Below are 14642 nucleotides of genomic sequence, written 5' to 3' on the forward strand. Positions count from 1 at the left end.
AAAATGAGCAATATACTGTATTCCATCAAAATGATTAGAGTGACAAAACAGCAGTGGCGATGGTAGTAATAATTATGATAACAATGATGACAATATTGAATAAGTTACATTCTCATACTACTTCATGCTTTACAAGGTTTGTTATGTATGTTATCTCATTTGTTTTTCAAAACAAACTTATGAAGCAGGTGCTGTTATTATTTGCATTTTACAGATAAGAAAACTGAGAGTGATAGAGGTTAACCAGAGAGAACTAGTGGTCAGCACAATGGACAGAGCACTGAGCTTAGAGTCAGGATGACTTGCATTCAAATCTGGCCTCTGACATTTACTAGAAATATTATCCTGGACAAGTCACTTAACCTTTCTCTGCCTCAGGTTCCTTATCAATAAAATGGGGGCAATAATAAAGCCTATCTCACAGGATTGTTGCAAGAATCAAATCATTTAACGTATCTAAAAAAAGTGCTTTATAAGCCTTAAAGTGCTATATAAATGGTAGTCATTTTCAATAAATACAATGCATAATCTTTCAGGCTACTTGATGAAAGCTTTTATCATATAGATTTTAAAGAAACAAATAATTACTTGTTTTATCACACACATTCCCATATAAATATATTTGACTAAGTACGAGATGACTTGTTCTTTAAGCAAAACTAAATAAAATAAAAGCCACAATTACTTTAGTGCTATTATTGACAGTGCAATGTTATTATTGGCAACCATAGTAGTAGTGATCAAGCACATATGTATATATTATTATATTATGTCCTATATAATGTTATTGCACTATATATATATATATATATATATATAGCATGTCTTTTAAATACATTTTATTTTATTTTTATTTATAGAATGAAAAAAGTATTTCCATAACAGTTTAGTAAAAAAGAAGATTGCATGTGAAACTGCAAATCTATTATGTACAACTTACTATTTCTTTTTTACTTTATCATGACATTTTATTTTCACCCAATTACATGTTAAATTTTTTTTAACAATTCAAAAAAATTGATTTCCAAAATCTATCGGTCTCTCCCTCACTTTCCCCTCCCTGATATGGTAAGTAATCTGGTATAGGTTATACATGTGTAATCATGTAAAACATTTCCATATTAGTCATTTTGTACAAGAAGACTCGAATAAAAAAAATGAAAGAAAGAAAGTGAAAAATAGCCTGCTTCCGTCTAGATTCAGACAGTACCAGTTCTTTCTCTGTAGGTGGAGAGTATGTTTCATCATTAGTCTTTTTCATCATATGTCCTTATCACAGTTTAATTATCACAGTTCATATATTCAGCAAACATTTTTAACTAGCTAGTATGGGCCAGGCACTGTGCTAAGCTGTGAAGATACAAAAATGAAAAATACCCTGCCCTCAAGGAGCTTATATTCTACAGACATTAGTTATACACATAGGTGAGATATATGCAAAGTATTTTAACTGAGGAGAGGAGGTGATACTAACAAGTGGGAGAAGGGCAATCAGGAAAGGCTCTGTGTTGGAGGCCCCACTTTGAACTGAACCTTGAGAGAAGCTAGCAATTCCAAGAGGTAGAGATAAGGTGGGATCCCAGGCCAGGTAGGAGGAGAGTCTGTCCAAAGCCATGGAAATTGGAAAAGGTATGTCCTGGATGAGTAACAGCCAGTAGGACAGTTATAGCACATAAGTGTATACAAAGCACTTTATCCTGTATTATCTTTGATTCTCAACACAAATATGCTAGCTGGGCATTACAGGAATTATGATACTTCTAATGTTATAGATAAAGCTTAAAAACATTCAGGGGCCTGCCCAAGGTCAATCAGCTAGTAAACTCTTGGCATAGGATTTGAACCCAAATCTCTCCAGATTTCAAGTCCAGCACTTTCCCATTACCCCCCACTGATTATCTTAAATAGTTTTGCCCCAACTCTGTGGATTAGATATAGGCATTGCATTGGGCATGTGTCCATTCAGTTCCTTACTTTAACACTTACAAAAGGGACTACTTGTGTAAATGGAATGCCTGCTTGCAAAATGTACTTCATTCTTTCCATTAAGCCTGGGAAGACAGATTATAACCTGGGCTCATCCTTTCATCTGAAAATGGGAGAGATAATGGCAAAACTGGGAAGTGAGAATAGCTAATATCCATCAGTGGTCAGAAAATTAGAAGATTTTATCTGTGCTGACATTTTTTTATTCTCAAGCTAATGGTTTGTTTAAACAATGGCTACATAGGTTTTCACAATGCTAGTTAACAGATCAGGACTGTTTTTGTCAAGGATGTCTAAGTGATAAGCTGTGTTTGTGTTCACCATTTCCAAGCCTAACTGTTGGGGTTTTAAAACATTTTTCCCTGTATTTAAGTCCCTATGTTGTGAATTCCTTCAGCCAAAGTGCTCCTTGAATGGCACATGGAATCTAGAATATCTGAGCTGGAAGTTATCACAGAGACCACTTAGTCCAACCTGTTTCTTATGAAGAATCCTCTCTATGACATCTCCAGCTTTGGTTTGATGGTCTCTAAGGATGTCTCTATACCTCATTATAGCATGGAAGAAAGCCTAGGTTCTCAATAATGTCAGAGGAGGAAAAACTCTGACAGATTTCTAACAAACCAGAAAGGGTTTGAGTATGAACCTGTCTGTCTGGTGCCCAAGGACCAATCTGACTCATTTGGAAGAAGCCAAAATTGGGACAAAAATTCATCCCAGCCAAGTGCCTCTGTGGCTTATTCTACCCATGAAAGAAGATGGCATAAACCTACTGATTAAGTCATACATTTTGAAGAATTGAATTGCAAATATGGGAGAAAGTCTCTATGGACAGAATAACTCAGCTAAATAAACCACTGCATGGAGAACAGACATCTCAGTCGTACAGTTCCAACCTGCTAATTGGCTTCTTGTTACCGTATAACATTAATGGAATAATTGCACATGTATTCATGCCTGATGACTTGCTCTGCCTGGCTTCAGAGAGCAGAAGAGCAATGGTTGGGAGTGTCAAAGAGGCAAATATTGACTTCTAAAGAAGAACTTTCTGAAAATTAGAGCTCTATGGAAAGGGAATGGTCTTCCTCTGGAGGGAGTAAATCCCCCATCTTGGAAGGCTATCAAGTCTTCCTAGGGGCTGAATTGCCCCTTTCTGGGCACATCACCAATAGCTTTTGTGTTCAAGTATGGGCTGGACTAAATAGCTTATGTATACATCTAGACAGAGCAGTGGATAGCGGATTAGATTTGAAGTCAGGAAGATTAGGATTCAAATCCTACCTCAAATCCTTACTACAAGCTGTGTGGTCAAGGTGAAACTCTGTCTTAGCTTTCTCATCTGTAAAATGGAGATAATGATTATACCCACCTTATAGGGTTGTTGTGAGGGCCCAACAAGATAACATATGTAATATCCTTGGCAAATCTTAAAACTGTTATTATTATTTCCTGCCAACTGAGATATTCTGTGATTCCTTGATTCTAAACCATATTATATGTCTTGAGAGCCATACAACTGTCTGAGAGAGAAAGCCCATTAAGATACTGCCATATCTATTTCTTATTGATTTTACACACACACACACACACACACACAGAGAGAGAGAGAGAGAGAGAGAGAGAGAGAGAGAGAGAGAGAGAAGAGAAAAGCATTTCATGCAGTGAAGCAAAATGTAACCTATAACATTCTACTGAAATAAATGTTTTTTTATATTTATACCTCTTTTTCCCAATTACATGTAAACAAAAATTTTAACATATATTTTTTTTTAATTTTGAGTTCCAAATTATTTCCCTCACTCCCTCAACCCCCTTGAGAAAGCAAGCAATTTGATATAGATTATATCTATGTAGTCATGCAAATCATTTCCATATTAGTCATGTTGCAAAAGAAGTGCAAAAAATGTAAACAAAAACAAAAATAATAAAGCTTTAGAAAGTGTGCTGCAATTTGCATTCAGACTCCAACAGTTCTTTCTCTGGAGGCGGATAGCATTTTTTATCATTAGTTCTTCAGAATTGTCTTGGATCATTGTATTGCTAAGAATAACTCAGTAATTAACAGCTGATCACCATACAATATTGCTGTCTCTGTGTAAAATGTTATCCTGGTTTAGATCATTTCATTTTACATCAGTTCATGTAACTCTTCCCAGGTTTTTTCCAAAAGAATCCTGCTCATCATTTCTAACGGCTCAATAGTATTTTATCACAATCATATACCACAATTTATTCTGTTATTCTCCAATTAATGGGCATCCCCTCAACTTCCAATTCTTTGCTACCATAAAAAAGTGCTGCTATAAATATTTTTTGTAAATATAGGTCTTTTTCTTTGTCTTTGACCTCTTTGGGATGCAGACCTAGCAATGGTATTGCTGGATCAAAGGTTATGCACAGCCTTATAGCCTTTTGGGCTTAGTGCCAAATTGCTCTCCAGAATGGCTGGATCAGTTCCACCAACTGTGCATTAGTGACCCAATTCTTCCACATCCCCTCCAACACCAATTTTTTTTTAAACATAGAAGATTCTGGGACAGATGTAATTATGCAGATAATTTTGTGAAACTGGCAGTCCTACTATGCTTATTATTTGCTGCTTATGTGAAAGTAATTGATTTGGTACAGTGAAATTCCACCTTAGGTTTTTTTTTTCAAAAAGGTTTTCCTTTTTTTCTTTGAAATATTTAGCAGAATAAATAATCCTATTCAATGACCTTCTGATTATAAATGTAAGAGGAGACATCAACAAGGGAAATATGATCACTGAAAGTGTTGGGCACTGTCATGGAGGTGATAAAGCAAAATCTTCAAGTGGAAAAAAAATCATTCTAGGCTTGATGAGGTCCTCCTGCTGCTGCTGCTGTTCATGACCAAAATCATTCCAGTTGTGTCTTGCCTCAGAACACTGTGATCAGTAATCACTCAAAGGAGTCTGACCACGTTATCGGAATTTGTACGAACAACCTATCAAGTTTGTGCAACAGTATGTATGCCTAGGATAGACTACAAATATGAACAAGACATTGGGCCCAGAATTGAACAGGATGGTAAGAACAGAATGGATTGCCTTTGGAAATGGCAAAACTTTTTAATGATTTCAAGCCTCTCATGAAAACAAAGATCAAATTGTTAAAATGTCAGTGTTCTGCCAGTGTTTCTATATAACAGTAAGACAGGATGCAACAGTATCTGAAGAATTAAAAATAAATATCAAACAGAAGGTGACAGAGATAGTCATAGAAGGCATGGGTAATCTGCAGCATCAAGCCAGTGAAGAATTGTGAAGGTGAACAGGGGTGACAGCTCTTATCAGAGAATTTGTGAGAGGCAAAAAGTTGAGCTAGTCATGTGGTAAGGACAGGGCATAGTAGTTGAACAGACAGAGTGTTCAGCTGCGGCTTTCGTGATGCAAAAACAAAGCAAGGAAAGCCTTCAGCATGCTGGTTAGATCCCCTGTGGTGCACTCATATAAGAACATGGAACAAAGTCAACCTGGATAGGCATCAATGGGTTATGATGGGCACTGCTGAAGGGAATTCCCATTAGACCAAATGATGATCAATAAATTAAAAGAGAAATGTCAGCAAACTCCTTCATCCTCCCTAAGAGTGAATAAAAAGACAGCAGAAGCATCAAGACATTAGGAAATGGGTCTCACCAGGGAAGCCAATAAGAATAAGCACATTAGAAGCCTACTGGGCGCTCTAGCCAGTGAAGATCTAGAAGTATCTGACGCCTGCAACACTCTGTTCTCATGGTGCAGAATAGCCAAGGCTATTCCTACAGGAAACATTCAGGAGCTCCAGTGTTCACACTGGAATCCTTATGGGGACCAGGATTCTGAAGCTCTTTGACAGGAGATGCCCCAGAGCATATTGAAGAATAAGATTTTCTAACCGGGGATGATTCAAAGGGGCCTAAAAAACTGTAGGCTTCTGTACACAAACACAGAAGAAGAGGGAGAAGCCAGTGACAAGAGCCAAAGAAACCAAGGTCAATACCAGAAAGAAGCTGACTATCCCACCCATGAGAGGGTTACAAGTGCTGCTATTGACATAACAGGTGTAAAACAAGAAAGTGAGGCTGGTTTATGAGTAAACACAAAAAGACAGCAAATACTATGAAGGAGATATTATGGGCTATAAGATGTTTTTGTTGTCATGTGGTTGTTTTCAGTAGTATCTGACTCTTCATGACCCCATGGGGTGGGGGTTCTTGGTAAATATACTGGAGATGTTTGCTATTTCCTTCTTCAGTTCATTTTACAAATGAGAAACTGAGGCAAACAGGGTGAAGTGACTTGCCCAGGGCCACACAGCTGGTAATTTCTGAGGCCAGATTTGAACTCAGGAAGATGAGCCTCCCTGACTCTAGGCCTAGTGTTCTGTCCACTTAAGCATCAAGACCCAGAAGAATAGAATCAAACAGGCAGGGACATAGGAAAAAAAAAATAGCATGGGCAGAAGAACTATAACAATGCTTGGAAGAAATTAAAAAGACATTTCAAAAAAAATAAGAGCTCTTGAGTGAAAAAAAAAACAGATGGAAATAAGTAACTTAGAATCAGATGATGTAAAACTTTCCCCAAGTAGTAGACACTGTGAAATTTGAACTCAGGAAATAGAACTTAATGATTCTAGGCAACAGAAAGGCATATTAGATTAAAATTAAAAGACTGAAAAAATTAGAAGAAAATGTCAAGTATCTATTAGTAAGCACAACCTGGAAAAGAGGTCAAGGAGTGAGAAGTTAGGAATGATTGTACTCCCCGATGATTATAGTCCTACACGCCCCCTAAAAATGCCTGACTACCAAACTTCAAGAAATAATAAATTGGAATTGCTTATCTACATTAGAATCAGAAAGTAAAGTGAAAATGTAAAGAATTCATGGGTCAGCTCTTGAACGACCAAAGTTCAAACTCACAAGAATGTCATATCCAGAATCTAGTGTTTGAAGTTCAAAGAAAAAGTACTGTAATCATCCAGAAACAAAGTGGAACCAAGGAATCACAATAAAGATCACACTGTGCCAGGCATGCACTAGAAAGCACTTAAGAAAGGCCTAGTATCTGGTTAACATAAGATTGATAAGAGCACGTAAAGAATAGGAAAAACTTAGAATTTGATATAGACATACCTCATTTTATTGCACTTTATTGTGTTTTGCAGATAGTAGCATTTTTTTTTTTACAAATTGAAGGTTTATGGCCACCCTACCTCAAGCAAATCTATCAGCACCATTTTTCCAATGGAAGGTGCCCACATAATGTCTCTGTGTCACTTCTTAATAATTCTTGCAAAATTTCAAAGGTTTTCATTATAATTATATCTGTTGTGGTGATCTGTGATCTTTGATGTGACTATTGTCATTATTTTAGTGACATCACAAACTATGCCCCTATAAGATGGCAAACTTAATAAATATTGTGTGTGTTCTGGTTAATCCACTTTCTATTTCTGGTCTCTCTCCCTCTCCTCAGGCCTCTCTATATTCCCTGAGACACAACAATATTGAAATTAGGCCAATTAATAGTGCTACAATGGCCTCTAACTGTTCAATTGAAAAGAGTAGATAGATGCAGTAAACTTCATCGTTATCTTCTTTTTAATAAATTTTCACAGCCGCCTTAACTTTCAGCAACCACCACCGTGATCAATTACTGGCCATCAACATAAAGGCAAGACCTTCCACCCACAAAAAAGATTGTGATTCTCTGGACTCAGATGATGGTTAGCATTTTTTTTAGCAATAAAGTATTTTTAATTAATGTCTGTATGTTGTTTTTAGACATAATCCTATTGCACATGTAACAGACCACAATACGTAATATACTACAACTTTTATAAACACTGGGAAGCCAAAAAAAATTGTGTGATTTGCTTTATTGCAATATTCCCTTTATTGCAGTGGTCTGGAACCAAACCCGCAATATCTCCAAAGTATGCCTATATTTAAAAAATCAAAAGATAAAGTCTTACAAATAAGAATAACTTACCCAGCAAGGCTGAGCATATTAATACAGAGACTTTTAATAGAATCAGTTCTCAAGTACTCCTGACGAAAAGGCAAAGACTGAATAGAATGGCATGTCTTAAGGGAACTGAGGAAAAACAGGCACATTAATTCACTGTTGCTTGAGCTTGGAATTGGTCCAATCATTCTGGAAAGAAATTTGGAACTATGCCCCCAAAGTTAATAACCTATGCATAACCCTTAACCCAGCAATATCATTACTAGATCAACATTGCCAAAAACATCAAAGAATGAGGGACAAGACCCATATGTACAGAAACATTTGTGTCAGCTCTTTTTTTTTTTAGTGGCAAAGAACTATAAACATTTTTTAAATAAGAACTATAAATTTATGCTACATGAATAATGGTATGCTAGTGAGCCATAAGAAACAGTGAAAGTGGTGGTTTCAGAGAAACACATGAAGTCTTGCCTGAACTGATTCAGAGCAAAGTGAGCAAAATCAGGTGAAAAACTTGCACAATAAAAATGAGAATTTAAAAATAACTTTGGAAGGTTTAAGATCTCTTATAAGTGCAATGACCAACCGTGATACCAGAGAACAGGTGATAAAGAGAGTTACCTCTCTCCTGAAAGAACATTGTTATACTAGATATTCAGAATGAGACGTATCTTTGGACATACTGTGATTTGATTTGTTTGAATTTGTATATTTATTAAGAGGAGTTTGTTTTTCTTCTGTTTTTTTCAGTTGAAGGGCATATGGGAAGATGAAATAGGTGTTAGTTAACTGAAAAGGGTAAAATAAATAAATTATACAAAAGAGAACAGAAGGAAATTGAGGAGATACCAACAAGTAGGAAAGGTAGTTTGAAACTATTATTTTGAATACATAATATGCATTTTAAAAGGCTGAACGCAATAGAGATTCTCAGTTTCATATAGAACCTTATTTTTCTTCTATTCTTTGTGTACAGAAATGATGATAAATGGTTGTGTTTGTTGAGTTCCCAATAACAATTTTAAAATATCAAGAGAATGTGTGACTGAAAAAGATGTACCCTTGATTAAAGAGTGAGAGAGGAAAAAATAGGCATATGATTCACATCCGATATTTGTATCTTGGAAATATTTCTAAGACAATGAGAAAGCTTCCAGTCCATTTATTTGATCTTTCATGGAGAACCTATGGACACAGGTCATGAGGCTGGGGGTCCTCCACGAAAAGAGGGAACCCCTATTTCTAAGATTCGGAATTCACCAGTTGTCAAGCATAGCATCCAAAATCATATCTTCCTTTTCACTGTTTTTGGAAAAGTTTCTAGATTTCTTATATTTCTTTTCTAGAAGTAGTAAGTAGGATTAGTTTGGGTAATTTGTATTGGCATCTGATAGTCCAACGATCTCATATTTTCTGGAAAAAGAACGTTTGAGAATCACAGCTTAAAACACAACTGGCCGACACTGTGGCTGTGGATAGAGAATAAAACTTGGAGGCATCTGAGGATAAATAGGAAATAATTGAGAGGAAAGCCACAAGAATTAAGAGGGTTGAGAAAGGTTTCTTGTAAAAGATATGATTTTACTTGGGACTTGAGGGAAGCCAGGGGAGGCAGTATGCAAGGTTGGGGAGGGAGAATATTCCTGGCATAGGGGATAGCAGAGACAGTGCCCAGAGCCTAGAAGTGGAAGGTCTTGTTCAAGGAATAGCCAGAAGGCCAGTGTCCCTAGACCAGAGTATGTGGAGGAAGACGTAAGACAGGAAAGGTAAGAAGGGGTCAGGTTATAAATGACTTTGAATGCCAAATAAAGACTTTTCTATTTGATCTGAGGTAATAGGGAGCCCTTAGAGTTTATTGAGTAGGGGATGACTTGGCTAGACCTACACTTTAGGACTTTTGACAGCTGAGTAGATAATCAACTGAAGAGGAAAAAGAATTACGACAAGAAGAGCAACCAGCAGGCTATGACCATAGTCTAAGTGTGAGGCTTAAGGAATTCTTTTGAGTTTAAAAAATACCAAATTACCTAATACTGAAAAGAGGGGGAAGAAAAGGCATTCTACCTTAAACAGTCAAGAGCAGAAAGGAAATGTCTGCATAGCATCAGTTACAAGTAAAAGATACAAAATTGTTACCATAAAGCTCCCTAGAAGGCCAGCTGTTTCTTCCAAACTTGTAGACTGTTCAGTTCAATTTGCACTTGCAAAACTCTGGCAACTCCAGGTGATGAGGGCCTGAATCAGGGGGAGGGTAGTGACAGCAAGAATGGGGCACGTTTGAGAGATGCTACAGAGGTGAAATCGACAGACCTTGGGAACTTCTTGGGTGAGGGGTGAGAGAGAATCAAGAGTAGAGGATGATTCCAAGGGTGTGAGCCTGAGGAACTGGGAGCATGGGGGTGCCCTCTATAATAATAAAGGAAGGGTGGGAACAATGTAGGGGAGAAGACGATGAGTTCTGTTTTGACAACACGTTTCAAATGTCTATTGGACCCAACACTCCAAACACCATCTTTATGACACTTTGCTCACATGTCTGGAATGAGGTTCCCCCTCATCTGTAGCTCCTTGTTTCCAAGGCTTCCTTCAAGACTCAGCTCAGATGCCAAGCTGTTCAGAAAGCCTTTCGGAGTCCACTGCTACTAGGGCCCATTTCCTCCCATCTACTCTTCATGTGCTGTATATGAGTCTGCTTGTTTACATATTGTCTGCCTCATTCAAGTATGAGCTTTTTGAGGTCCGCACTACTTTTGTCTTTCTTTGTAGCCTCACTTCTTAGCGTAGTGCCTCGCCCACAGTAAGTGGTTAATATATTCCTGGTGACTGACTGACTAATTATGTGATATTATGGGAAATATCCAAAACATTCCCAACAGGTCCAAGTGTTTGGATTTCAATACAATAAAAATAAAATGGAGATGAAAACATCTATTGAAATTCCTCAGACAGGAATATTGGCCTTTCTATACATGTTTGATGTAACTACCACCAACTTCCACCAACAGATACTTTCTTTGCTATATTTATCTCCCTAAGCTGAGGGTTTTCTGCATTTTTCTTGGCATCCTCATGACTGCTCCCAGTTGTAGCTGATCAGTGCATCCAGGCATTGGTGAGCTGGGTCACCTGTAGGCGCAGCAGCACCATGGGCAGCACCTGTTTGGAACAGCAAGATAACTGGGCTGCACAGAGGACTTCTGCCTTGGCCTCCTTAACATAACTTTTCACCAGCTGAATTTACTAGCCACAGGAGACTGAGTCTTTTAGCAGTTCTAAGCCAGAAATGCTCTTTAACCAAATCGGAGTAAATTATTTAGGATTACAGAAGGCATGAGATTCATTGAACTCTGCCCACTGGTTAGGATGCTCCATAGAGGTAGGAAGCAGTCTTTCTGGTGTAAGTTTTTGCTCGCCCTAGAAAACATCTGCTTGTGTGGTATGTGTATGTGTGTTTGTGCACTTTTGTATGCATGTGTGTTTGTATGTGCGGGTATTTGTATGTGTGTGTGTGTGTGTGTGTGTGTTTGTGTTTGAGGCTCTATTCAGACAGTTCTGTCCTGGAGACCTCCAGACTTTTTCTTCAGAGTCCCAATGCAATGGATAGAGCACTGGACTTGGAGTAGGGAATACCTACATTCTTTGCCAGAATTAAGGCTCTGTGCCAATCTTGCTATGATTTTAATGGGTCCCTGAGTTACCAACAGCAGATCTGCGTGGTGTACTAGAAAACCCTTGGACTTGGAGTCAGAAGGAGCCTGGGCTTGACTCACATTTTTGCTGCTCACTAGCTAGCAAATCCTGGGGAAGTTACTTCTATATGAGCCTCATTTTCCTCACCTGTGGGGCAATTAGATGACACAGTGGGTAGAGTTCTGATCATGGAGTCAGGAAGACTCATTTTCCCCAGTTCAAATCTGGCCTCAGACACTTACGAGCTGTGTGTCCCTGGGCAAGTCACTTAACCCTATTTGCCACAGTTTCCTCAGTCTGTAAAACCAGCCAGAGGAGGAAATGGCGAATCACTCTAATGACTTTGTCAAGAAAACCCAAATGAAGGCATAAAGTGTCTGAAACAGCTCAACAATAACAAAACATAGCTTGTGATCCTTGTAGTGCCCACTTCATAAGGCTGCTGTGCAGAACAAATGAAATAATATAAGTAAAATGTTTAACAACATTAAAGATACTATGCAAATGTCAGTTAATTTTATCATACAAGTAAGAGCCATATACAAATGGTCAGTTATGGGCTGTTCCCCTTTCCCAAACACTTCACTCACTCTAGGCAGTAACCAAACTGTCTAGCTCAGGGGCCTGCCGGGTCTAGTGCCTCTTGCATACCTGCTTTCTTTCCCCTCCCAAGAATTTTTCTCCTGCTTTCATACATTCTTTCACACCACAACTTCTAAGCTCAAGCCATCACCTCATGCCTCCCAGTGGTACTTTGTATTCTACCCCTGACTCTCTTGGTTCTGATAGCTGAACTTTGGCCTTATCTTGTTGGGATCCAGACCTCCACAACAATTATCTGCCATTCTTTTGCCATAACCCCAAACCACCCAAATCCCAGCCCTGCTCTCCAGCATGCTTCTATGTACTGTCTTCTTTCCCCAAAAGAGTGTAAGCCATTTGAGGACAGGAATTGTCTTGCTTACTTAATCTTGTCTTTTCAGTGTTTAACACAATTTGTTGTATAGTATGATAATGAAATGCTCTATTTCTCTCAGAAATCAGCCAGTCCATACCCCTCATTTTATAGATGAGGAAAATTAAGAACCCAAGAGCATTAATGACCTGCCCAAGGTCACAAAGATAGTAAATACCAGGATGATGATGTCTTTCTTAAATATGCTGCCACCTCATCTCTAACTCTCCTCTCCCTCTTATAGCTACCCCAGATACCCAAGGGACTCTATTCTGTCCTCTTTTTCTATCTTTTGACTCTGATCTTTATCATAATTACAGGTCAAGAAACAACTTCATAATTCTGGTGAATACAAAGCCTGGTAATCTCATGTCATAGAAGGATCAGAGGAGCTAAGGATGTTTAGTCTGGAGGAGAGAAGACTCAGCAAAAACATGCCAGCTGTCCCTTCAACTGTTTGGAAGCTGTCTCATGGAAAAAGGATTTGGCTCGTTCAGCTTGGCCCCAGAGGGGAGAACTAGAAGAATGGGTGAAAACAGCAAAGAGGTCAGTAGAGCTTTGTTACATGGGAAAATGTTCTAAAACTGAGAAACGTCCAGTGACGGCAAGGGCTGCCTTGGGAGGTAGTAGTAGCTTATTCTCGTTGGATATTTTCAAATGGAGGTCAGAGGACCGTTTATCAGCATTCCGTGGAGGACCAAGACTGCAAGCCCCCGGAGAGCAGGTATCAGTTTGGTTGTTTGGTTGTTTGTTTTCACGTTTCTTTGTGTCCTCAGCACTGAACATAATGGCTGGCACACAGTAGGTGCACAATAAGTCGGTATCGATCAGCTAGATCTGGATGCTCGTGAAGTCCCTCCTAACTCGAAGCCTGGTTCTGTGATTCCTGCTTTGATGCCTCATTGTTATCTTCATACCAGGTGACTGTGGTTATTCCTGGTCATACCTGGGGCACCAATTCTCTCAGTCTGTACGAAGCTAGTTGAGCGTGGGGCAGGCAACATACAGCCTGGATGTTCCTCAAGGATCAGCCTCAATTAGTTCAGAGAAGGGGGCTGGCAAGGGAAGCCCATGTAGCCGCGTGGCAGAGAGCAGTCAGCCTCGCTTATCAATTAGAATGAAAACCCCAGTGTCCCTGTTAACTGTCTTTATGGTAGTTATATATTCATATCTTGATTTTGTTTTTTTCTGATAGTCTTTATTCCCCAGGAATTAGCTTCTCTTAGCTCCTGATTTTGCTACCAGAGATAGGGCAGGTATGTAAAATTTCCTTTATTTCTTGACTCTTCATTTTTCTTATTTCATAACTTGGAGAAACTTCTTTTCTATGTAATTAGTTATGTCTGTATATCAAAATGAGCAGCTAGGTGGTTCAGTGGCCTGAAGTCAGGCAGACTCCTGAGTTCAAATTCAAGCTCAGATACTCATTAGCTATGTGACCCTGGCAAGTCAGTTAACCCTAATTTCCTCAGTTTCCTCACATGTAAAATGATCTGGAGAAGGAAACTGCAAATTTTTCCAGTACCTTTGCCAAGAAAACCCTAAATAAAGTCATGAAGAGTCAGGCGCAACTGAAAATGACTGAACAAAAATATATCAAAATATCAAACAAAAGGCTTAAATAAGTGTTAGTTACTGGTTATTTATGTATTATCAAAGTAACCTATATTAACACAAAGACCTAAATTAGCATTTGCAGTGTTTAAGTTATAAGGAAAGTCATCTTTGACCCTCACTCCAATTCTTGACTTCTTTTTACTTATGGGATGCAGTCCTACCATTCAGTTGTTGTAAGATACCAAGCAAAACCTCTTTCCAAGGAATATTTTCATCCTCTTTAAATCAAATTACATTTTCTAATGAACAAATATTCATTTTCTCTCTACCTCCTCCCTACTGGGAAAAAAAAAAACCTTACAATATGCACACTCTTGCCTCACAATATTAAGGTTAAAGTAATTCTATAAAGAATGAAGTCCTCTTCATCTTCTTTCTCTTCTTCATTTCCTCTCCAGCCAGGACAGGCAAATA

Source organism: Phascolarctos cinereus, unplaced genomic scaffold, assembly GCF_003287225.1.
Source record: "Phascolarctos cinereus isolate Bilbo 61053 unplaced genomic scaffold, phaCin_HiC Scaffold_5;HRSCAF=322, whole genome shotgun sequence".
Classification (NCBI taxonomy): Eukaryota; Metazoa; Chordata; class Mammalia; order Diprotodontia; family Phascolarctidae; genus Phascolarctos; species Phascolarctos cinereus.